The sequence below is a fragment of the Camelus dromedarius genome, chromosome 4 (assembly GCF_036321535.1).
Source record: "Camelus dromedarius isolate mCamDro1 chromosome 4, mCamDro1.pat, whole genome shotgun sequence".
Classification (NCBI taxonomy): Eukaryota; Metazoa; Chordata; class Mammalia; order Artiodactyla; family Camelidae; genus Camelus; species Camelus dromedarius.
The window spans coordinates 43,317,717-43,342,171 of NC_087439.1; the positions used below are offsets into that span (position 1 = coordinate 43,317,717).

At 36.1% G+C, this 24,455-nt stretch overlaps 1 protein-coding gene and 1 pseudogene across 1 annotated transcript in view; both read left to right on the plus strand.

Moving 5' to 3' along the window:
* The window catches only part of B3GALT1 (beta-1,3-galactosyltransferase 1), a 515,937-nt gene that overhangs the window by 321,065 nt on the left and 170,417 nt on the right, over window positions 1-24,455 (plus strand). The window lies entirely within an intron of this gene.
* On the plus strand, window positions 23,291-24,326 carry LOC135321135 (NADH dehydrogenase [ubiquinone] 1 alpha subcomplex subunit 5-like; annotated as a pseudogene).

A 24,455-nucleotide genomic window follows, 5' to 3' on the forward strand; every position in this document is an offset into this window, starting at 1 on the left:
AGATGCATTAATGCGTCCACATTGACGTGCATGCTCTTCTTTCTGTCTGGAACATTTGCCCTCTTCACACAGCTATTTCTTGCTCATCCTTTAGATCTCAGCTTGGAAGCAATATCTTCCAGGATCACTTCCTGACTGCCGCCACCTGGGTTAAGCATTCCCGAACGCCATCTCTCTGTGTTCCCTGGTGCTGGTCTTTACCATAGCACCTAGTGCGGTACCTTGAAATCACACATTTACTGACTGGTCTCCCCATCTGACCATGAGAGAGAAATGCTGTCATATTCTCCATTGTAACCCAGTGTCTAGAATAGAACCTACAATAAAAAAGGCCAGGAATAAACATTTGTCAAGTGAATCAATGATTTATGTGTATTTATTAGATCCAAATCGCTGAGTATTATCACAGCCTGAAGATTATTTCCATTTTTATCTTGATCTCTTTGTTTTCATGGTTCCAGTCCCCAAAAAACTTCCCAGTATCTGATTTAATTTCCAAAGAGGCATAAATCACATAGACTGGAAAGTCTAGGAGGGCAACAGTCTGCCTTCAATCCTGGCTCTACTACTAACTAGCTAAGTGATCTTTTACAGATCACTGTTTTTCTGGTTTTTATTTTCCTCACCTAAAAGAGCTGATTTCTAGCCCAAAGATTCTATGAGTCCCAAAAAGAAAATCTTGACATTTCTGGCAAAATACCTACTCCAGTGATAAGTAGAAGCCTTGATTGTTCCCCTACCATGTGATAGAAGTTTTCATGATGATATTTTGTAACACTAGTAAAGATCCAGTGGCTTTCAGCACATAGCCTTTATTTCTATATTCTAAGCAGAATTAATGTGAAAGAAGGAGAGGTGACTTTGTGCCTAGTGGTAGTGGTAACAGCTTGGTGGTCAAATCATGTAGCCCTGATGCCAGATGTGGGTGGATTTAACAGAGTCCACATAGCCATCTGTGGTACATGTTCTGTTGTCCCATCAGTTAATCAGAGCCATCTGGGTCTCATGAAAAATGGACAAATGATAATGAAAGGCATGAAATCAACATCAATTACACCACTGGATATGAGTCACAACATGACCACTTCCTACTCTAAGCTGTAGAAATTAGGATAACACCACCTTACCTTCATTTCCTCTCCATTTGCATGAGGGTCTAAGAATACAAGATATTGTACATGGAGATCTTGGTAAGTTGTAAAATGATTGTGCAAATGTTAGTTCTTAGACAAAATCAGACTGTCACAGAGCCTTGAAACACCCTGAGAGTCAGTCAGTCTGTAAGTATTTATTGAGCGCATAATATGTGTCAGACTCAAATGTAGGCATGGTACTAAAAGAAGCTTATCCATTATTCTCATTAGTGTAAACAGAAAACACACACAAAGGAAAATAAATAAATATGCAGACAAATGAACAAAGTATTAAAATAATTTTTAGAGCATCTTGAGAGGGCTATTATTTAGTAAGATGCTCAAGAAAGACCTGAAAGGTATCCTTTTAATTGAGAGCTGTTCAGATCTGAGGACGATCATCCTAAGCAGGTGCAAAGGCCCGGAGGCAGGAATGAGCTTGGCACGTTTAAAGAATGGAATAGGCTGCTGAGGCTAGAAAATAGAGAATGATGCGTAAGAGATAGAATATGAGACAGAGAGAGGAGCAGGGGTCAAGGGAGAGTTTGGGTTTTATTCTGTACAGTGGAACACCACTGGAAAATTCTAAAGCAGGGTAGCCATATGCGCAGTAGCCCCAGACTGCTGCCTTCTAAGCTCCTTTTTCCCTTCAGAGGAAAGGGCTAGACAGACAAGCAGTCTTTCAGGTAAATTTAAACCAGCTAAGAACACGTACTGTGTTGTTTGCTTTCTTAAACCTATTAAATATTTCATTCCACCTGCTTCACTTAAATGAAAAGGTCATTTTTAATTATTTTATTATTGATTTGCTTTACTGAAAATCAAAATAAGATCAGGAGTCATTTGCAATAAGTAGTGACTGCCAGTTTGTGATCCTGGAATTCAAAGTGAAGGATTATTAGAATTCTTTCCCTGCTTTTACTTGTTAATTATTTTTAATATTCTGTTTTGAGAGAAATTGGAGGTAGGAAGATTAGAAAGTACATCAGGATTTATGAATAGCCCATTTTAATAAAAACTTTTAGTACTTTTTGCAAAATTAGATTTACTGATAAAAACATGCTGCATGCCATCCTAATATTCCTGTACATTTATCCACAATTATTTGCTGAGCCTTCTAGTTTTATATTTTATTCAGAATCTGATTTTTTAGTTTTCATCCAAGGAAAAACCTGATCTATTTAAATTTAAAATTTTAAATAACAAGGTCCTATGGTATAGCACAGGGAATTATATTCAATATCTTATAATAACCTATAGTGAAACCTATATATAGGTATATATGTATGATTGAATCTCCATGCTATGCACCAGAAACTAACACAACATTGTAAATCAACTATACTTCAATAAAAATTAATTTAAAAATTTAATAGAAAATAATGATATTAGAAAATTCAATGATGGTTTGTTGATTCATGTACGTTTCTATCTGATCAGCCATTAGAGGAATCTAGATATATTTGTTGTGTTTTAATTCCATAGTCTTTTAAAAGTGCCATTTTAAAGGTCAAACCTGAGTCCTCAGGACCAAAACAATTCTTTCTCCTTGTTATATTGTTACTTAGAGGTTGTGTTTTTGTTTTTAATTGGGAAGGGCAGTGTTTGAATAAAATTAAACTCCTCCTCAAAGCTAGCCAGGTCTTTATAAAATAGTGTTTAAGCAATCCGGAGTGTGCAGAATCATATGATGGCCGTCTACCATTTTCATTCCAACGTGCCTGCACACACACAGTAAACTCCTATCTTCATTCCCTCATACATGAGGCTCCTAGAAAAGAAGTGAGCAAATGTCAACTTTGGCTACTGACTGTTGTTCATTTAGGGCCATTGCTTCCTCTCTCTGCAGAGCTCACCCCTGAGCAGCGAGTCAGTGTGGGCTCCCTGCAATATACAGCAATCGCACCTTCACACAGAGAGAGGGTGAAGGAGTGCTATATCTAGACAGATATTTTTAAATCAGCCAGGAAGCGACCTTTGTTATCATTTGATCATTTTTCAATATTCTAATGTGGGTGTGCTTAAGAAGTCTCAGTATCTACCCAGACATCTTGGAATTTAGAAAAAGCTTTCCAATTTATTTAATGACGTTCATAAATGTTGCTCTGTAACTGAGTGACAAATTCCCACACAGACCTTGAAAAGCTCTCGTAGACAGGAGGTTTGCTTTTTTTTTTTTTTTTTTCAAACTGCCTTTGGAGGAATTAGGAAACAGAATAGATGTCCTATAGCCAGCAACTCTCTGGCATTACTCTTTTGAAAGAGTGAACTTGAGACTTATCATATAACCAATGTTTTAAATAAAAATTATAGAGTATTTTGAATTGCTTAAGCTAAATCTCTAATTTAACAGTGAACATATTTAAATGAAGATGAGCTGGAGGGTTTGGTAGTCATGGCAACATGATATGAAAATATACCATGTCATTCAAGTCTATTAGAAAAAAATATATTATCATTCCAAAGGTTTTTCTTGCTACTTTAAATACTGACTATAGAAGAGAAAAGAAGAGGATGAGAAAATAGGTGGGCTATGAAATATATATATATTTTCATTATAAAAATGCTGTTTTGTAAATAATGTGATCTAAATTCTAAATAAATTTGGCTCTAAACAAAATTGATATTAAAAATAAAGAATATGAGGAAATAAACATCAAATTTGCTGCTTGACAAAAATGTGTTAAACCTACTTGCAAATAGTAAAATTCTAGAAGTGAAGAGTAATTTATAATACTTTTAAGATTTAAATGGGTTGCTTTTAGAGCACGTAATTTGTGACTATTCATATGAGAAACAAAATCTCAAAAACACAACTTTTTAAAAAAAATTAAAATATAGTCAGTTACAATATGTCAGTTTCTGGGGTACAGCACAATGTCCCAGTCATGCATATATATATATATATATTCATTTTCATATTGTATTTCATTAAAGGTTATTACAAGATATTGATTATAGTTCTTTGTGCCATATAGAAGAAATTTGGTTTTTTAATCTGTTTTTATATATATTGACTAACATTTGCAAATCTCAAACTCCCAAATTTATCCCTTCCCACCCCCTTTCCCTGAGTAACCATAAGATTGTTTACTATGTCTGCAAGTCTGTTTCTGTTTTGTAGATGAGTTCATTAGACATTTAGGTTGCTTCCATGTCTTGACTATTGTAAATAGTGCTGCTGTGAACATTGGGGTGCATGTATCTTTTCGAATTAGAGTTTACTCTGGATTTATGACCAGGAGTGAGTGGGATTGCTGGATCATATGAGAAGTCTATTTTTAGTTTTTTAAGGATTCTCCATGCTGTTTTCCATAATGGCTGCACCAAACTACATTCCCACCAGCAGTATAGGTGGCTTCCTTTTTCTCCACATCCTCTCTGGCAGTTATCATTTGTGGGCTTTTGAGTGATGGCCATTCTGACTGGTGTGAGGTGATACCTCATTGTAGTTTTGATTTACACTCTCTGATAATGTGCACTATTGAGCATTTTTTCATGTGCCTATTTGCCATTTGTATGTCTTCACTGGAGAATTGCTTGTTTAGGTCTTCTGCTCATTTTTGGATTGGGTGGTTTGTTTTTTCGTTTTAAGTTGTATGAGCTGTGTATATAGTCTGGAAATTAAACCTTTGTCAGTTGCATCATTTGCAAATATTTTTCCCCATTCCACAGGTTGTCGTTTTATTTTGCTTATGATTTCCTTTACTGTGCAAAAGCTTATAAGTTTAATTAGGTCCCATTTGTTAATTTTTGCTTTCATTTTTATTGCCTGGGTAGACTGCCCTGAAAGAACATTGCTAAGATTTATGTCAGATAATGTTTTACCTATGTTTTCTTTAGGAGACCAAAAACACAACTTTAAGTTTAAGCAAACATGTAAGATATTCACAGCTTTATTAAAAATCAGGTGATTAAACTGAGATTATTGTCAATAATTTAAAGCACAGAAAGACAAAAATGTGAATCATCAAAATATTATATTCTTTAAAAACTTCCAGCTAACATTTTGAGGACTATTTATAAAATTTTTCTCTGCTAGAAATATCTAGCTGTACGTATTTTCTCATAAATATAGATCCATACTTTATGTATTTGTCTATAATTTGAGAGCCTAAGAGCCTGGCTTTGATGTTAGACACACTTGGATTCTAGTTTCACCCCTCAGTCCTATTTCCAAAGGTGTATTTTGAGGCCTGTCTGAGCCTCTATTCCCTTATGTGAAAAAAGAACAGAATAAAAACACCTCTACCAAAGGACCATTTTCAGACCAAGAGATACCTTTAAAAAGACAATCAGTAGATGCCAAAACACATCTGACAGAACATTAGGATTTTCTGCCAAAGAGCTTAACACAACCATGATAAAAATGCTTTAGCAAGCAATTATAAACACACATAAAACAAATGAAAAAAGTGGAGTCTCAGCAAAGAAATAGAAAAGGTAAAGAAAAACCAAATGGAAATTTTAGAACTGAAAAATACAATAACTGAACATTTTAAAGCTCAGTAGATGAACCCAATAATAGAATGGAGGGGACAGAGGAGAAAAAAAAAATCAGTGAACTGAGAGATGGAACAACAGAAATTACTCAGTCTGAACAACAGAGAGGAAATGGGCTTTAAAAAAAAAGAGAGAGAGAACAGAGCCTCAAGGACCTGCAGGACTAATACAGAAGATCTAATATCCATATCCTCAGATTCCTGAAAGGAGAGGAGAAAGAAGGCAGCACTGAAATAGAATTCAAAGACATAATGGCTGAAATTTTCCCAAACTTGACCAAAAACAGTAAGCCTATAGATTCAAGAAGCTCAACAAACCCCAAATAGTATAAGCCTAAAGTATTCACACCAAGAAACATGATAGTCAAACTTCTCAAATATAAAGACAGAAAAATCTTGAAAGCAGCAAGAGAGAAACAGCTTACTTACAAGGGGAAAGCAATTAGTGGATTTCTTATCAGAAACCATGGATGCCAGAAATAAGTGGCAGAACGTTTTTAAATACTGGGAAAACAAAAACCAAAAACCAAAAACCCAAACAAAATGAAACAAAAAAAGCTATCAACCCAGAATCCTATATTTAGCAAAACATATCCTTCTGAAATGAGTGGGAAAGCAAGCCATTGTCAGATGAGAGAAAACTAAGAAAACTTGTCACTGCAGACCTTCCTTAAAAGAATGGCTGCGGGAAGTTCTCTAAACAGAAAGAAAACTATAAAAGGAGGGATCATGGAGCATCAGGAAGGAAGCAAGAACATGGTAAGCAAAAATGTGGGGAAATACAGTAGACTTGTCTTTTCTTCTTGAGTCTGCAGCAAGGCTAATCTTGTAAGAACTTCTGGACTCCAAAAGACGTGAGGACTCATTAGAGGTCTGGTACAGAGGAGTGATGTGATCTGACCTGACATTTAAGAGGATCTTCTTGGCTACTGTAGGGACACCAGAGTGAAAGCAGTGAGGCCAGGACACAGTAATCCAGGATGAGATGATGGAGACCTACACCAGGGTGTGTGTAGAGAAGGTGATGAGAAAGATCTGTTTCTGGATATGTTTTGCAGGTAGTGTCAACAGGATTTGCTGTTGATGATTGCATAGCAAGAGGGAAGGAGCAGCTTCATCAAGGATGAGGCCAGGAATTTTGTTTTCAACAGCTAGAAGAATAAGGTTGCTTACAGCTAATGGAAAAGGCTTCTGGTGGAGGAGACAATGGGGGAAGATCATGCGTTTAGCAGTAAACCAGTGAGAATGAAAATTTGAGAATATTTGAGTTCCCTGATTATCTTCTCATACAAACATCCAAAGAGCCACATTTGTCTGTCTGCACACTAATGCCATCCTCAAATTTGGAGATTTGGAAATATTCAAGATCAGTAATTTAACTATGATTTGAGCAATAAATACACAATGATGCAATGTAAGAGAAAAATGACAAGACTGTAACTTGAGTGTTCAGAATTCATGATTTTAAAAAACAGTGAAAATAAATAATACACTTAAAATATGAAAATTTAAAAACATTATAAAACACCAAATAAAAATTAGCTATAAAATATGACTAAGCGTACTTTAATATTCCAGTGGAAATAATTACTAGCTAAAAGTAATTACAATAAAATGTTCAAAAATAACAAACTATTTACAGTGTAAAATTCAACCAGTAATTTTTAAAAAGAAAGTGAAATAACATTTATTTTTCAAACAGTGAAATCCTTAAAAAACAAAGTATTAATGATATAGAATCTCAAGTGTATTTTTGATGCACATTTTCTAGCTCTTGCATAAAACTCTTTGAGTCTAAAAGGATTTGGGGAAGAATGAGAACAGAATTATAAACCAACTCCAAATACTTTCCTTTGATTCTTTCATTTTCAAACAATTTTGTGCCTTATTTGATACCTTTGGAGATTGTTTCAGCAACTTTGTTATTTGTAAGAGCCGAAATGTTTTTATTGAGTGAAAGCTGCACTTTGTTTTTCAAAGAATATTTTACCAACTTATCTTTCTTTAGGTTCAGCATTTACAGATGGAGATGTCACTTTTCAGAAAGGCTTTGAACTACAGTAAGAATTATTTTTGTGCAATAGAAGCTTTGCTCTGTTGATTTTCATTGTTCGCTTCCTTTTGGAAATGATTTACACATTGAAGAATGCTTCCTTAGCAGGTGCACCTTTGTTTATATAAAATTTTAATCATTTCAAAACAGGCTGAGTTGTAAGATGAATATAATTCAAGTTTTAGATTTTTTAAAAGGTCTGAAATAACAATAAGAATACCAACCAAAATATCAGTATTTTAACTCTGTAAAATTAAACAAAATACCAGAACACCTGAATATAGAAAATTAGTATCTAAATTCACTAATAAATATCTTTTTGTTCTGGTGTCTTTTTAAGTAATCACAGCTAAGGTCTAAAAACCTCAAGTCCTCACAAGTAGTTTAAGATCTTGTTCTGTTTTGTTTTTATTACCTCTTCAAAGCTATTTGCACCAGTATCACTTTGTTCCAAGGTATATTGAATTTAAACTGGCTTTGGCCTATCGAATACTTTCCACATGGGATGGGGACTCTTTTGTAACCACAGCAGGTAAACATCCCATCTGCAAGTGTTATGTTTATCTGTGTGGCCTACAGGTCCTATTGAAAAGTTGCATTTTGTTTTAACTGTGCAATCACTTTATTTTCGGATGGAAACGTACTCAAAATGTAATTGTAGGCTCACTTGTTTCTTTCACATTCAGTAAAATTAATACCAACAAAATAAAGATCATTACATGAAAATATTTTTTTAAATAAATTGCAGCATCCCCATACATATGAAGTTTTGACCACTCAGAATTCATTAGAAGATTTTGGTTTTTTATTCTCTGTTGAACAGGCAGAAGGTTTTGGTCTTATTTTGTTCTCTGCTGTATGACCAGCACTTAAATGTTGCCTAGTACATAGTATATGTTCAATAAACACTTGCTAAATAAGTGTGTAACATGAGTTTCCAGTATTTGAGAATAATTAATTCTGCTATGGAAGACAAGACAACGGTGTGGATATGAATGAGTTAGTATCTTACAAGGCATAGGCAAGATTCATTAGCTGTGTTAGGTAAAGATAATGAATAAGCAAGTCACACAAGAAACATAGAACTATCAGACCTACAGATACAGATATAGATGAAGCATAAGCAGAACTATAAGAGACAGAGATATAGATATTAGTTACCTATGAGACGTGCTGGCTATGGATAAGGTGAGTCAAGCATGTGTGTATCAGGCATCTATTCAGTATCATAGACTGAATACATGTGGGGTGTATGGGGCGCTCCATGTGCAGTAATTAAGTTGATGTGCATCCTGGCGAATAAAACCTACTGCTACTCATCAGGCTAAACCTTTAACTGTGGCCAGGAATACCTGCCTCTGTTGTAAAGTGTGTGTGCGTTGGTCTAGGTACCTTCCACTGGCCAAGCCCATTTGCTCAAACATCACCCTTGGTCTTCATAACCACACCATTGGCAGCAAGATGGAAATTAGATATAGAACATTGCAGTATCCACAATTCAAGAACACTCCTGCTCAGCTTGCACTTTTCCTGTCACACCTTTGCCTCTTTCTTCTTGCTATGTGTTTAAATGGATTTAATGAACCTAGTGATTTAAGCATCATAATTTGGTCTGTGAGCCTTTTTGTCCCCTGGCCTTTGGGGTAATTTGCTTAATCAGGTACTTAGCATCTACCTGGCATCATATCCATATGGCATAATCTTCATAATATCAGTGCGTATGTGAATATATATTACTTCATAATAAAAAGAGCATGCATACTCATTTTAAAAAAATTTTGGAGTTCAGCATAATTTCCACTTTTTCTTCCCTGTAAGTTGGTTTGAGGATCAAAGTTTGCTTATGATTATCGTAGTTGGTATAAGCTTTATAAGTTCTGCATAGTTTAAATTTTGTCTTTCTTTGCACTTAAACAGACACTTTCATTTTATTGGATTTGGATATATTTCTAATTAATAATAATTTTAAAATAATACAATGTTTGAAGAGTTTTTAAATTACCCCAGATCATAAGATTTAAATGCCAAGTGTCATCTAGTTGATAACATAACTATAAGTAAATGATTCTAAAAGAAAGTAATATCTTCATTTTTTTTTTTAATCATTGGATTCTGCTATTTTAACTCAGTGAAGACATCATAGCCTGTGGGTAACCCAGGAGAAAACTGATGAGGTGGGCTCTTCCTTCAAGTTCCCTTGATATGCAATTCAGGCCAGTTTCCAACAAGTTTGATGAGCCAAGAAAAGGAAGGAAGTCTGCAAGAGTACAGACTGACAGCATGATAAGTAAAATTATAGCTCTTAAGGAAGCAAGAGCAGCATAAGGGGTTGCTGAACTTGTTATTGAATCATCTGAGGCTCTCAGCAGGAGCACTGAGAGGTTGGTAAAGCAAATGAGAATTCACAACACAGGAGTGCCCAAGGCCCTGGTACAGAACCCTGGAGAGAGTATGGCTAAATGGTTCTCTAATCTCAGTCATTTCAAAAGACTTCATTTTTAAAGAGTCAGACTCACCATTGGATTCCAACTCGAAAACCAGTGGGAGATAGAAACAAAAAAAGAGAGATGAGTAGATTTTGCACCAGATGCTAATGAGCATGGTAGTCTCTCTAAGCATATGGAGCAGAATCCCGATATTTAAAAGGCACAGACCCTTATTTAAGCCCCTTAGTGGAAGATTATGAATGAACTTGAGCGACCTTGGATAGACAGTAGACAAGGAAATGAATAGAACTTTAGGCTTCATGCCAGCTTTATGAAGAGAGGCAAATAATGAAAAGGGCTGTCTGCCTTAGTGTGCTCTATCTACATATGCTCTCCTTTGAAAGCAGTGCTATAATTTGGGAAAAGGAATTCTCACAGCGATGCTTCACTCAGTAGATGTGAAAAAGAAATGCCCATTTTATAGAGTGAATACACCTAATGGCAAGTTCAGATATTTCACTTTGCTAGTATGCCTCTACTTTCTAAATGTAGGTTGCTGTCTGATTTCTTTACAACATTTGATACTATAGATTGTCCCCTACTTGAAATGGTCTCTTTCCTCTGCTTCCATATTACTACATGATTCTGATCTATTTCCAGCCCTCCTAGATTTTTGTTTCTTCTACTGTATTAGTTATTGCTGCATAAGAAACCATCCCAAAACACAGAGGCTTAAAATAATTTATTCACCATACTATTGGTTAGCTGGTCTAAGCTGAGTGGTTCTCCTTTCCCATATGTTGTTGGCTGAGGTTCCTTATTTACTAGGAGCTCAGCTGAGACTTTTAAGTTGGCCTCATTCACATCTTTGGAGCCTCATCTATGGTAACTGGAGCTGATTAAGTTTGGCTAGTCCTTTCCTTACATCAGGGTACCAGGCACGGTGGTGTAAATTTCTAAGATGACAAAAATGGAAAGTGCAAGAGTTTCCAAGGTCTAGGTCTGAAGATGAATTGGTGTCGTTTATAGCACATTCTATTTGAAAAAGAAATTCACCAGTTTCAAGTGGCAGTCAAGATTGAGGCTGAGGGGCCATAGACTGTATCTTTTATTTAAATTGAAGTACAGTCAGTTTACAATGTTGTGTCAATTTTTGGTGTACAGCATAATGTTTTAGTCATACATGTACATACATATATTTATTTTCATATTCTTTTGTCATTAGAGGTTTCTACAAGATATTGAATAGCTCCCTGTGCTATAGAGTATAAACTTGTCATTTATCTATTTTATGTGTAGTAGTTAGTACCTGCAAATCTTGAACTCCCAATTTATCCCTTCCCACCCCCTTCCCCCGCCGGTAACCGTAAGTTTGTTTTCTATGTCTGAGTCTGTTTCTGTTTTGTAAATAAGTTCATTTGTGTCAATTTTTTTAGATTCCATATATAAGTGATATCATATGGTATTTTGCTTTATCTGACTTACTTCACTTAGTATGACAGTCTCCAGGTCCATTCGTGTTGCTGCAAATGGCACTATTTTATTATTTTTTATGGCTGAGTAGTATTCAATTGTATATATATACCACAACTTCTTTATCCAGTCGTCTGTTGATGGACATTTAGGTTGTTTCCATGCATAGACTGTACCTTTTAATGAAAAGAATGGCAAAGAATGTGCAGCCCTCTTTAATATATAGCACATCCACTTATTCCTCTTCGGCTTCCCAACCAGTAAGTATTTCTATTGCTGAAGGGTTGGACCTTAACTCCCTACTTCTCTTTTTTTAAATGTCTTCATTTATAGAACTTTACCTGAAAGCTCTTCAAGTATCCACTGACATTTTCTATATCCTGACCCTGCTGGCTTGCATTTGTTCCCAAAATGAGTTGTACTGTCTCACGTGATCTCTGCTCAAAACATTCTCTACCATCTCTTTCTTCTCTCATCATCTGATTTACTCCTGTTCACCTTGTAGGTCTCAAATTAGGCATCACTTCTAGAATGTGTTCTCTTATCATTCCAAGTCAGAGTTACTCCAGTAACCTTCCATCTTCTCTCTTATCCTTGAATTCAGTTCACTCTGTGGTGACAGATTCTAATTTGTATATCAGTGTTCCCTAGTAGATATCATTTGTATCCAGATTATTCAATATTCTCCTAACCTTCATTTTTATTTCCTGGTTGTTTCTTACCAGTCATTCCCCAAGTGATTAGTTATTGGTTATCTTTAATCAATGGTTAATCTTTAAGAATATGTCTTATTATTACAAAGAATAGACAATTATTCAACATATATTGAATTATCCCCACAATTGGGGAGATAAAGAATCAATCAATAAATATACAAACCCTTACTCAAAACCCTTCAATTGCTCTTGTTTACTAAAAGATACATCCTCAGCCTGGCCAAGGAGATCCCTTTATAACCTGACCTCCCTATATATTTAAAAATATTTCCTGCGATCTATCAAATGCACCATTGGCTTTAATTTTTTTTTTTAACCAAACACAATAATGTTTATTACTGTTTCTGCTTCTTATCTTTTGGTGCCCTACTCAATGAGTTCTTTGAGATACAGGTCTCTGCAGTATTAAAGTCTGAAATGACAGTGACTTAAACAAGTTAAAGCTATTTCTTTCTTACAGAATAACAAAACATAGTGATTACAGGGCTTATTTTGCAACCCCATGGTGTTGGAAACCTCTCTCCCTCCCACCTTTCTCAACATTCGGCTTTCATTTCATGCCCTAAGATGGGTTCTCAGACGCCCATCAAGTCCACATTCCAGCCAGAGGGAAAGGAGACAGGAAGTGAAGGTTGTGTATCTTCTCTTTTAAGAAGTTACCCCCATCCCTTAGCTTATGTCCCATTGACTGAAATACAGGCACGTGGCCACAGCTTGCTATAAGCAAAGATGAAAGAAAGTAGACATTAACTAGCATCCAGGTGCCCAACTACAGTTTGAGGATTCTGTTCCTAAAGGAGAGAATGGACATTGGGAATAAAAAAAAGTTGCCTCTGCCATACTTTTATTTACATATTTTAAAACCTAACTTATGTTCTGTACTTGAACACAGCAGTATTCCAATCCCAGCTCTGCCTCTTACTGGTGGTGTGATCTTAGGCAAATTATTTAACCTTTCTATTCCCATTGGCAAATGTGAAAAGTAGTACATCTCTTTCAAGGCTAGTGAGAGCAATGTGCGTATAAAACTCCTAGCACTGCATTCGACATGTAGCAGGTACTCAATAAATGATAGTCATAGTGGTGATTATGTGGTGCTACTTCCTCCACTGAAACTTGCTGACTGCCTCAGCCCTCAGGGGATCCCTCGCCTTTACATCCAGTTTCACACGTGTAGCAGTTAGTTCCATGCCATCAGAACAGCCCTTGTTTCCTGTGTTGTGTTTGTCTCTCTAAAAATAGAAACCATGTCATATTTTCGTTCTAGAGATTTCCCCTACATTGCCCCATCTCACACATGATAAAATAATTGGTCAAATGATTTCATAATCAATGTCAATGTAAAATAACCTTTAGCTGGGGTCCAGAGACAAGACTAGCATCCATATTATAGGTTTCCCACATTATACTGAGACACATGTTTATGCCATGATATAAATGGGAACATAAGTAAGAGCAGTGTTGTATAGGAGGTTTTTATAGGTATTAACACTGTCAAGAGGACTTGTCCATCTCTTATTAAGAGACAAGAAATGTTGGCAACAGTGATGTTTGATTTACTTAATCTGAGTTTAATACAGTTAGTATGTGTAACAGTGGGGTTTCAGTTAATATCTCTGGGCCTCTGTTTCATAATCTGTAAAATCAGGTATACTGACTCCTAATACATTGGGTTATTGTGAGAATTAAGTGAGATGATGCACATGAATTACTTTGTACAGTGCCTTGAACGCAGTAAGGGCTTGATATTGAGCAGTTATTGCTGCTGGTAATGGTCTTCATGTGTTGCTCTCGTGACAGACTCTGCTTTAATAAAGTGATTCAGGTGTGATAGATTCTAAAACACTGGAGAATTGTCCTGGATTACAGCAAATTGAACGTATAACATGGGAAAGAGTATATTATGAAATTGAATAGCTGTAACAATTAAATGCCCATTTGCCAAGCTTGAATATGATCATTGAAGTCCCTCCTGATCAAAGGATTGGCAGTGATGAGTAAACAAGGAGTCAGGGAGCTGGGGGAAGCAGACTGTGCCTTGAGTGGCCATACAGTTGTAAAGGACCAGCTGTTCCCTCCCCACTCCAGAGTGCCACACGTGGACTGTGACAGTTGTTCCCATTTCAGTGTGATGGCTGCACTAGGCAGTCTGCGGTCCTGCTCAGGGAGGTCACCCACTCTCTGGTTTCCTATTTGGGAAACACACTAAGTCCTCTACCCTGACGGATTCTTCCAAATAGCACAACAACTTGCTATCTCTTATAGCAGGTTTCTCAGTGAGTCCTGCTTGATCTGCCTGTCTGGATAAGAAAGTTTCTACTTGTCATTAAAGTTGAGACTTAATTCCTGCTCCCAAGGAACTTGTAGATGGTGAGAGAGTTAACCAGATAATCAAGTACTATGATACAGTGTTGTAAGTGTCATAATAGAGGTAGGTACTTACTGTTTGGGAAGAGTATCAGAGGTGTTGTTTGAAAGAGTATCACAGAGAGGGAGGGTATAGCTCAGTGGTAGAGTGCACGCCTAGCACGCACCAGGTCCTGGGTTCAATCCCCAGTACTGCCAATAAAAATGAATAAATAAATAAACCTAAGTTTATTTACTTCCCCCTCCGGAAAAAAAAAATACTGTAATTTTTTTAAAAGTGTATCACAGAGGTGAGGTTCCCCACATTTTCCCCAGGATTGCTTAGCTCATGAGGAAGATGAGTGAAGGCATTGATTAGATTGACACTGAAAAACAAACCTACCATCCCATGTCCCCCCTCAAAATATTAGAAGTTAGCTTGAAGGTCATTAGAAAAACATAGTTTTACCCATTGAATTGATATTTCACCTGTAAATCAATAAATTTGCTTCAGAAACACTGAAGTTGTGTGATTTCAGTCTTGCTTTATCTTTTAGGGAAAGGCTTTAAAAGTTTTAAATTTTGTAGCATTAAAAATATGTTCATTTGCTGGGTATCAAATCATCATGATTGCACTCCATCACTGAATTTTTAAAAGACCGTGTTTATTTATGCCTGCTTTATTTTTCCTCGGCTGGTCTTAGAAAGCTTCCCAGTTTTATAAGGATTTAGTTATATTACTTAATCATGTGGTTTTGCAAATTAGTAGTATTTATGGAAATAAGGAAAGTGCTTTGAGCCATCTTGGTCATTGTGGGTGTTTTGTTTATAAGCAACACGAAGTTTTGTGGCTTAAATTTTACTTACAGCTCATTAAGCCATACTTTCAGGTTCAAGAAAGTTCTGAGAAATAAACTTAGTGAGGAAAAAATAGAAAATGATTTTTAAAGCACTTATTTCAGGTCATCTGCTTCCTATTCTGCAATCCATTAGTGTCTAAATGGATTTAGATTTTTTAAAAAGATATAAAATATGGGACATTAGAGATTATGTCCTTCTAAGTCCCTCATTTCACAAATTATCTCAGCAATTCAAAGTCCATCCAGGCAGAGACAGGAGCTGAACCACTGCCCCCCATGTCTTCAGGGCTTTCCTTCACAACAAATCCTCATTCCTGATTAGGGAGGAAAGGAAAGTAAAATGGACTCATTGGCTTTTATTTTAGACTTTCTGAAAGTTACATGAAAGACAGGACTTTGACAAGTTCATTCAAGGGTAAACCACTCCAAGAAAATCTTACTGATGTGAATTTTAGAGGATGATTATTAACTTCACCCACATTAAAAAAAAAATTCTGTTCAATAAATCTTTGGCCTTCAGAGGTTTAGCATTTGTATTTTTAACCCTGTAGGCCCACAGCATGGTCTGAGGCAGGAACTGGGGTCTATTCATCGAGCTGTATTTTTCTCTACTTATCTTTGAATGCACAGTAAATCTTCTAAGGATATTGTTTGTGGGATTTTGAACCCCAAGGAGAATCCATCTTTAATATTCAGAATGAAAATGGAGAGTAAAGAGATCTAAAAAATGATTCTTCTTAGCTTTAAAATAAATTTTAAATTATTTTATTCTATATTTAAGTATTCATCAGAAGTCAAGTGGTATTTCTAACATTATAGTTATGGGGAAAATAATATGCCATAGCGTTTCTCTGAATTTTCCAAGATCTGGATATTTTTCCCTCTTAGATGTAAGCATTCAATGTGTGTGTAATTGTAGTAAGAATTTTTTGTTGTTGTTTTCTGCACAATTAAAAATAATGACTTTAATAGAGGCAGGTCTATAAAAGGTCTGTAAATCATCATTTATAGAATGTCATCTTACTGAAGTTGTTACTGGGTGTTATTGATTTTTTTTTTGCTATTATTCCTAATTTCTAAAAAATCTTTTAACTAAAACCACAATTAACCAGAATAGATTCACTCTGCTTTTAGATGGAGGGATAAATGGCCAAAAAATGAATAAGCAACTTTTACAAAAGTTGAAGTAAATTTCTGAAATACACAATCACAAGGACATATTTGGGACATATTTAATCTACTATACTTTCTATGCCCAAATCTTTAAAAACTAAGATTGAACTGCACACAAAATTACTTTTAGTCACTTTAGCTTCTTGATTATCAATCAAATATTAGGGAAATTTTAATGCACTTCACTTAGAGAGGCAAGATATGAAGCAATGCATTTTAGACAAAATTTTAATTAGAATTTAATATAGAGATTTTGTTATATCAAATATAACATTTTTTTACTGTTGTTTTGAGTATAACATTAGCCAGTATAAAAATCAGTATGGGAAAAGTTAGCTTTTCTTAATCATCTAGTTTTTGTTTTTGTTTTTGTTTTTGTTTTTGTTTTTTTGCAGTTTGTCATCACTATAGAAATAATCTAGAACGATAAAGTTGCTTCCATGTCTTCGCTATTGTATATAGTGCTGCTGTGAACATTGGGGTGCATGTATTTTCGAATTAAAGTTTACTCCAGATTTATACCCCAGGAGTGGGATTGCTGAATCATATGCTAAGTCTATTTTTAGTTTTGAAGGAATCTCCATACTCTTTTCCATAATGGCTGCACCAAATTGCATTCCCACCAGCAGTGTAGGAGGATTCCCTTTTTCTCCACACCTTCTTCAGCATTTATTGTTTGTGGGCTTTTGAATGATGGCCATTCTGACTGGTGTGAGGTGATACCTCATTGCAGTTTTGATTTGCATTTCTCTGATAATTAGCAACATTGAGCACTTTTTCATGTGCCTATTGGCCATTTGTATCTCTTCATTGGAGAATTGCTTGTTTAGGTCTTCTGCTCATTTTTGTATTGGGATTTTGTTGTTGTTGTTGTTATTAAGTTGTACGAACTGTTTATATATTCTGAAAAGTAAGCTCTTGTCACATCATTTGCAAGTATTTTCTCCCATTCTATAGATTTTCTTTTTCTTTTGTTTATAGTTCCTGAGCTGTACAAAAGTTTAAAAGTTTAAGTAGGTGTCATTTGTTCATTTTTGCTTTTATTTCTACTGCCTGGGTGGACTGCCCTAGAAGAACATTGCTAAGATTTATGTCAGATAATGTTTTTCCTATGTTTCCTTCTGGAAGGTTTATAGTGTCTTGTCTTATGTTAATTCTTTAAGCCATTTTGAGTTTATTTTTGTATATGGTGTGAGAGAGTGCTCTAACTTCATTGATTTACATGTGGTTGTCCAGCTTTCCCAATACGACTTGCCAAAGAGACTGTCTTTTCTCCATTGCACATTCCTGTCTCCTTTTTCAAACATTAATTGACCATAAGTCTGTGAGTTTATTTCTGGGCTCTCTGTTCTGTTCCACTGATCCATATGTCTGGTTTTATGCCAATCTCATGCTGTTTTGATTACTATATCTTTGTAGTGTTGTCTGAAGTCTGGGAGGGTTATTCCTCCAGCTTCATCCTTTTTCTTCAGTGTGGCTTTGGCAATTCTGGGTCTTTGTGATTCCATATCAATTTGAGGATTATTTGTTCTAGTTCTGTGAAAAATGTTCTGGGTAGTTTGATAGGGGTTACATTAAATCTGTAGATGGCTTTGGGTAGTGTGTCCTTTTTAACAATATTAGTTCTTCTAATCCAAGAGCATCTTTCACCTCCTTGGTCAGGTTTATACCTAAGTATTTTTTTTAATGTGATTTTAAAAGAGATTTTTTAAAATTTCATTTACAGATATTTCATTGTCATTGTAAAGAAATGCGCCTGATTTCTGTATGTTAATCTTGTATCCTGCTCCCTTGCTGAATTCTTTTATCAGCTCTAGTAGTTTTTGTATGGAACCTTTAAGGTTTTCTATATACAGTATCATGTCATCTGGATATAGTGACAGTTTTACCTCTTCTCTTCCAATTTGGATCCCTTTTATTTATTTTTCTTGTCTGACTGCTATAGCTAGGACTTCTAATACTGTGTTGAAAAGAAGTGGTATGAGTGGGGGGTGTATACCTCAAGTGGTAGAGTGCATACTTAGCATACACAAGGTCTTGGGTTCAATCCCCAGAACCTCCTCTAAAAGTAAATAAATAAGTAAACCTAATTACCTCCCCCCACCAAAAACAAACAAAAAAAACAAATAATTTGTTTTTTAAGTGGTGAGAGTGGGCATCCTTGTCTGGTTCCAGATTTTAGTGGGAAGGCTTTCACCCTTTCATTGGTGAGTACTTAAGCTGGCTGCAGGTTTGTCATAAATAGTTTTTATTAAGTTGAGATATGTTTTCTTCATACACACTTTGGTAAGAGTTTTTATCATAAATGTGTGTTGAATTTTATCAAATGCTTTTTCTACATCTATTGAGATAATCCTGATTTTTACCCTTTCTTTTGTTGATGTGGTGTATCACATTGATTGATTTGTGTATGTTGAACCATCCATGTATTCCTGGGATGAATCCAACTTGATCATAGTGTATGATCTTTTTTTATGTGTTGTTGGATTCTATTTGCTAATATTTTATTCAGAATTTCTGCATGTATATTCATCAAACATATTAGCCTGTAGTTTCCTTTTTTGGTAGTGTTTTTGTCTGGTTTTGGTATCATGTGATTGTGGCTTCATAGAATGACTTTGGGAGTGTTCCCTCCAGGCCACATTTGTTTGTTTTTTCAGTGTAAAAAGTCTTTATTGGTAAGAAGACACCTAAAACTTTTTGAATACATACAGCATGCAAAACAACTGACTTCATATATGGTTGTCCAACTGTTCATTATAACATAATATTTTGGGGATGATTATAAATTTTAAAGATTAGAGTAACTTCATTAGTAAAAAGAATTCAGGAAAAGAGCTCTAAGAAAAGCAAAACATTACGTGGCAACAGGATTCAACAGATTGTCCTTTCTCAGAATCATGATTCTAGCATCTGCCTTCATCATCATCATCATCATCATTTCTTGAATGTTTACCACATAGCATGGATTGTGCCTAGCATTTATATGAATTTAATATACACAGCAACTTTTTGAGACAAACACTATTGTTGTCTGTATCTTATGGATGACAGAAAACAGACCAAAAAAATAAGACATGAGGAAAAGGAGCAAGCAGTGGTCACACAGCTTGGCAAGGTCCCCCTAGTACAAGGATTCTACCAGGGTTGAGGCTAGATGGAGACTCAGGATTTTCTTGTCTGGATGCAGGTGGGGCGTGGAGGTAGCAAATGCAGAGCACTAACCCCTCACCCCTGCTCTAGGAGGATGAGGAGTGCAGCCCCAGAGACGGTGAGCGGGAGGGAATTTATCAGGAATAGCCTTGGTACTACATGTGGTCAAGTGACTAACTGAAGGTTTCCAGTGCAGAGCCTGTAGGTGAAGAGACCAGAGACACACACACTTGTAGTAGCCACCAATGTGTTCTATAAGAAAAATGAAGAGTTTCCTGTGAAGACACTATGATAGTCATAAAGTTTCCTTTCTAAATGCATTGGCAGAGTGGTGAATGCTGGGTTTCATCAGAATAAGAATAAGTTAGTTCATGAATCTGATTCTTTCCTCTCAGGGGTTAATAATTGAAAAAAGTTTTAAGATCGTATGACTTCTTTGAGTTTTGTTCTGTTTTCGTTTTTGTTTTAGTGGAGGTACTGGCGTTTGAACCCAGGGCCTCATGCATGCTAAGCACACCCTCTACCACTGAGCTGTACCCTTGCCTTATGACGTCTTTATGTTCCTTTGTTTCTACTGAAGCAGGTATCCTTGATCAAACATTAATTAGTTACAATATAAATCTGTGGGTTTTGATAATTGCAAATAACATGACGTATACAAGGCTATCTTTTTCTTTGACTAAGATTCAGGTACGCTTTTAATTTCAAAGGAAGCCTTTCTGGCCAGGGTTCGGAGAGCAGATGCTGTTCGGCAGACATCAGCACGTGGCGTTAAGCCTGTTTGTGAGAGCGTTGGTGCTTTACTGTTGCATCACATTTGGACCTGTTAACACCTGTCATAATTTCTTATCCATTTCCATTTATGCCCTCTAAAAGTTGGCATGTCAGCTACTAGCCAGAGTTGTGATTGAGTTTTAAAGGAGTTGAGGCTTTTTTGGAATTCTTTGCAGAATAAACATTATACATTCATGAAGCTAGGACCTGTGATTCTTTGAACTAAACTCCGTAAGAGTGACTTATAAGAGTGTATGTGATGCAGTCTTCTTGTTACCAGAAGTTTCTCTGTAGTGGCTCCCTGAGGAACTCTTAGCCCACTTACTACCCCAACATGCCAAAAGCCAAAAATCTTCCTTTGGTCACTCACCAGCAACTCTGTGACAAAAACAACCAGAGCAGAAGAGAAAAGATTTCATTTATTACACCTAAGTCAGATCCATTCCTGTATCCACCAAGTCTTGTATACAATCTCTGCATTGTATTATCTTTTCTGAGAAATGTTCTACTCAATGAAGCAATATTTTTCCATCTTCAATTTCTGGGAGAGTGTGATTAAAATAGTGTGCATATATGTTGAAGGGCAAAGGAAGGGATTGCACAATATAGATGAAATAGTCATCAGTTTGTTTTATATTCTATGCATTTTTAATGAGCAGATTCCCATTTACAGGACTTAAATGTTCCAGATACTGATTGTAGAGGGCTAATACAGAATATGAAAATAAAATTTGGTAACATTATGTGATGATGTGTAATTCAATGTAGCTAGAATACTAGAAAGTGAAAAACGGTGCTGTTCCTGTGAAATATTTCAGAAAATCAAATTAATTCCCTGAAGTATATTATAATAAAATTGAAACAATGTTACATGATTTATAGTCTTTTAAATCTGGTTTTTAAAGTGATTTTCATGTCAGAAACAAGAAAGCCTTGTCCCCTTTTACTCAATCATGGATATATTCTATAATGACATGTGAAAAATCTATAAAAGAAGCATTATAAAGCAGATGTGCTCCCACGTTTGCCCCTGCTTAACTAGTTTTAAGCATCCTGTGGATGTGAAATATTCATATAAATTATATAAGTGGATCTGGTTTAGATCCCAGTCACTCGTGCGTTTTCTCACAAAGTAAAATATTATACTTGATCCTATCCATTTTTGGAGAGTAAAGATTCACCTGGCAAATTGAAATCCTTTCAGAGTACTAGGGGGACAGTTAATTAGCAGAGAAGCATTAGAAGGTGAAGCTTTACCGGGTGCCCCTACCCAGCCAGACATTGTTCTAAATACTTTCTCATGCCCTCTTATTTCATCCTCCCAGGACCCAACGAGGTAAATGTCATTTTTATCTCCACTTTGCAAGAGAAGGAAATGAGGCTCAGTGAGGTTTTAACTTGCCAGAGTTTATGCAACATTGTAATGGAGAGAGCCAGGTTTTAAACTGAGAAGTCAAAGGGCCTGCTCTAACCTCTGGACCACTCTCACTGGAAGATGCCCAGAAAGCAAACAAATAGCTGGAATGAGGGCCGACTTCCCTGAATGGTCATGAATTTGATTTCTGAGATCTTAACACATCCTAATGGGACCCAGAGGGAGCCTAGTCCTGGGAAATTTGTGTTTTATAATATTTTCTCTTTGAGAGTTGGTACTGAAGGACTGAGATTATGTTAAGGTAAAAACAAGAATGTCTGATTGATACCAATGGAAGCTTTTGCTGGTAGGATAGATGGCATCTGTTGCCTGGCCACAATTCATCTGAAGATGGCAGAGAATGATACTACACATAGCTCTTTCATAAGGAAACAGAAACCCTTGATCCCTTTTCCTCCAAGGAACTTCCAGTACGGGAAGCTGAGCTCAATCTGGAGTGCTTAGAAATGTTTGCAAGAGAGGATCATTTTAGAGTAAGAGATCTTTAGAAACTAAGAACTAAAGAAAAACTCAATTGGAGCAAGAGAAAAACAAAGTAAAATCTCTTACTGAACCCTAAAAGACTCCTACTGACCCCTCAAAAACACTCACTTCTTTCGTCCTCTAAAAAGGTAACTCAAAATTAGAAACTTGTAAATAGTGGAAATAGGAAGGTTCTTTCTATCTTGCCAACTGTGACAGCCTGTCAAAATATTTGAGATATAATGACATGGTTCTTATTTTTAACAACTTTTTGTCATGAAAAATACTACTTGCTTACCGAACGGTGATCTGATGCTAGGACGGCATATAAAGGATACAGTGAGCATGAAGCCTCAGCACCTGTCCCCGGAGGTAGCCTGGCCTTCCTGATTCTTTCAAAGCTCAATGAGACACAAGTATTTACTTACATAACTGATACATGCTGTCTCTCAGTCATCTATCTATCTCATTCTCTAACCTACTTTTAAAAATAAAAATTTATTATTAATATTAAATATTTGGCTTTTAAAAATTCTCAGTGATTTAAACTGGGCCAAAAATTATTTCAGGCAGATACCATAGAGCTCCAAGTGGGACAGCTTCAGAGAGATTGGGTACTACATTCATTGGTTGGTTTTTAACTAAATGAACATCAAAGGCTTTAAGAAAAAGAGACAAGATAACGAAGTGGAAGCATTAAGGCTAATTCTTCTATCACATCACATCTAGACTATCAGAAATTATTACTGATCACAATTAATAAACTGATTTCAAGATAACTAAATCTGCTGATGTATTTGCCATTAAAAAATGTATTTTAAAAGAGTTTCCCAAAGATAGAAGTAAAAAAGAGAGAAGTCAAAGGATTGTCTTTCCAGAGGGCTTTTTTTTTTTTTTTAGCATTGATGTTGTTATCGGTACTAGAAAAGGTGTGTGTGTGTGTGTGTGAGAGAGAGAGAGAGAGTGCGAGCGAGCGAGCGAGCGAGAGAGCAGGGGAGTAAAGGGAAAAGGAAAGATTGAGTCTGATGTAGGTGTGATAAATTAAATTGCTGGTCCTAATTCCTCACTCTCTTGTAGTAGTGTTCCACATCAGTACCTTCTCCATGGCCTTGTAGTAGGAGGAGTGAGTGTACCTCCTGCTTAGCTTGGCTATGTGACTTGCTTTGGCCAATGAGGTGTTAGCCTATATAGTTTGAGCAAAGACTTGAAATGTGCTTGCAAGCCTGTGTTTTCTCTCTTGGGCTTCTCCCATCTCTATGAGAACATGTCCTGAAATATATAGAGCAGACCTGAACCTGTCTTGTAGCCTGGAGGCATCCTCAGCTGTACTCAGCCTAGATCAGCTGAACCAAACCAACCTGTACTTGTTTGTGTTGTAAGCCACTGAGTTTTGGGGTAGTGATTTGTTACAGGGCACTATTATTGTGGGATCTGACTTCACTGGTAGTTGTAATTGACCCAAAATAAAAACTTGTCCACTGTCATGGCAGGCTTGCTGAAGAAGGCCTTGTGGGATTGGCTGTATGGGAGAGTCCACAGGAGAGGCTAAAAATATTGTATACAAAGATTCTTGATGTTCTTGGACAAATCCCTAAAGATGCAGCATATAGAAAGTATACAGAACAGATTACAAGTGAGAAGCTGGGTATGGTTAAAGCGGAATCAGATGTTAAAAAATTAGAAGAGTGACTTCAGAGTGGCCAGATAGAAGAGGTGATACTTCAGGCTAAAAATAAACTGGAGAGGAAAATGGTACCATGGAAACCATGGGAGCCTTTAGTGGAACAGCCTCTGCCAAACAATGGAAATGGCCTATATAAACATCATTAAATGACCTGTGTGTTGACGGGAAACTGATGTAATTAAATATTCTGTTATATTAAAAAAAAAAAACTTGTCTCAGCTTTAAGTGCTGAAGAACTCTTCTTTTGGACTCTGCTAAGGTGTTC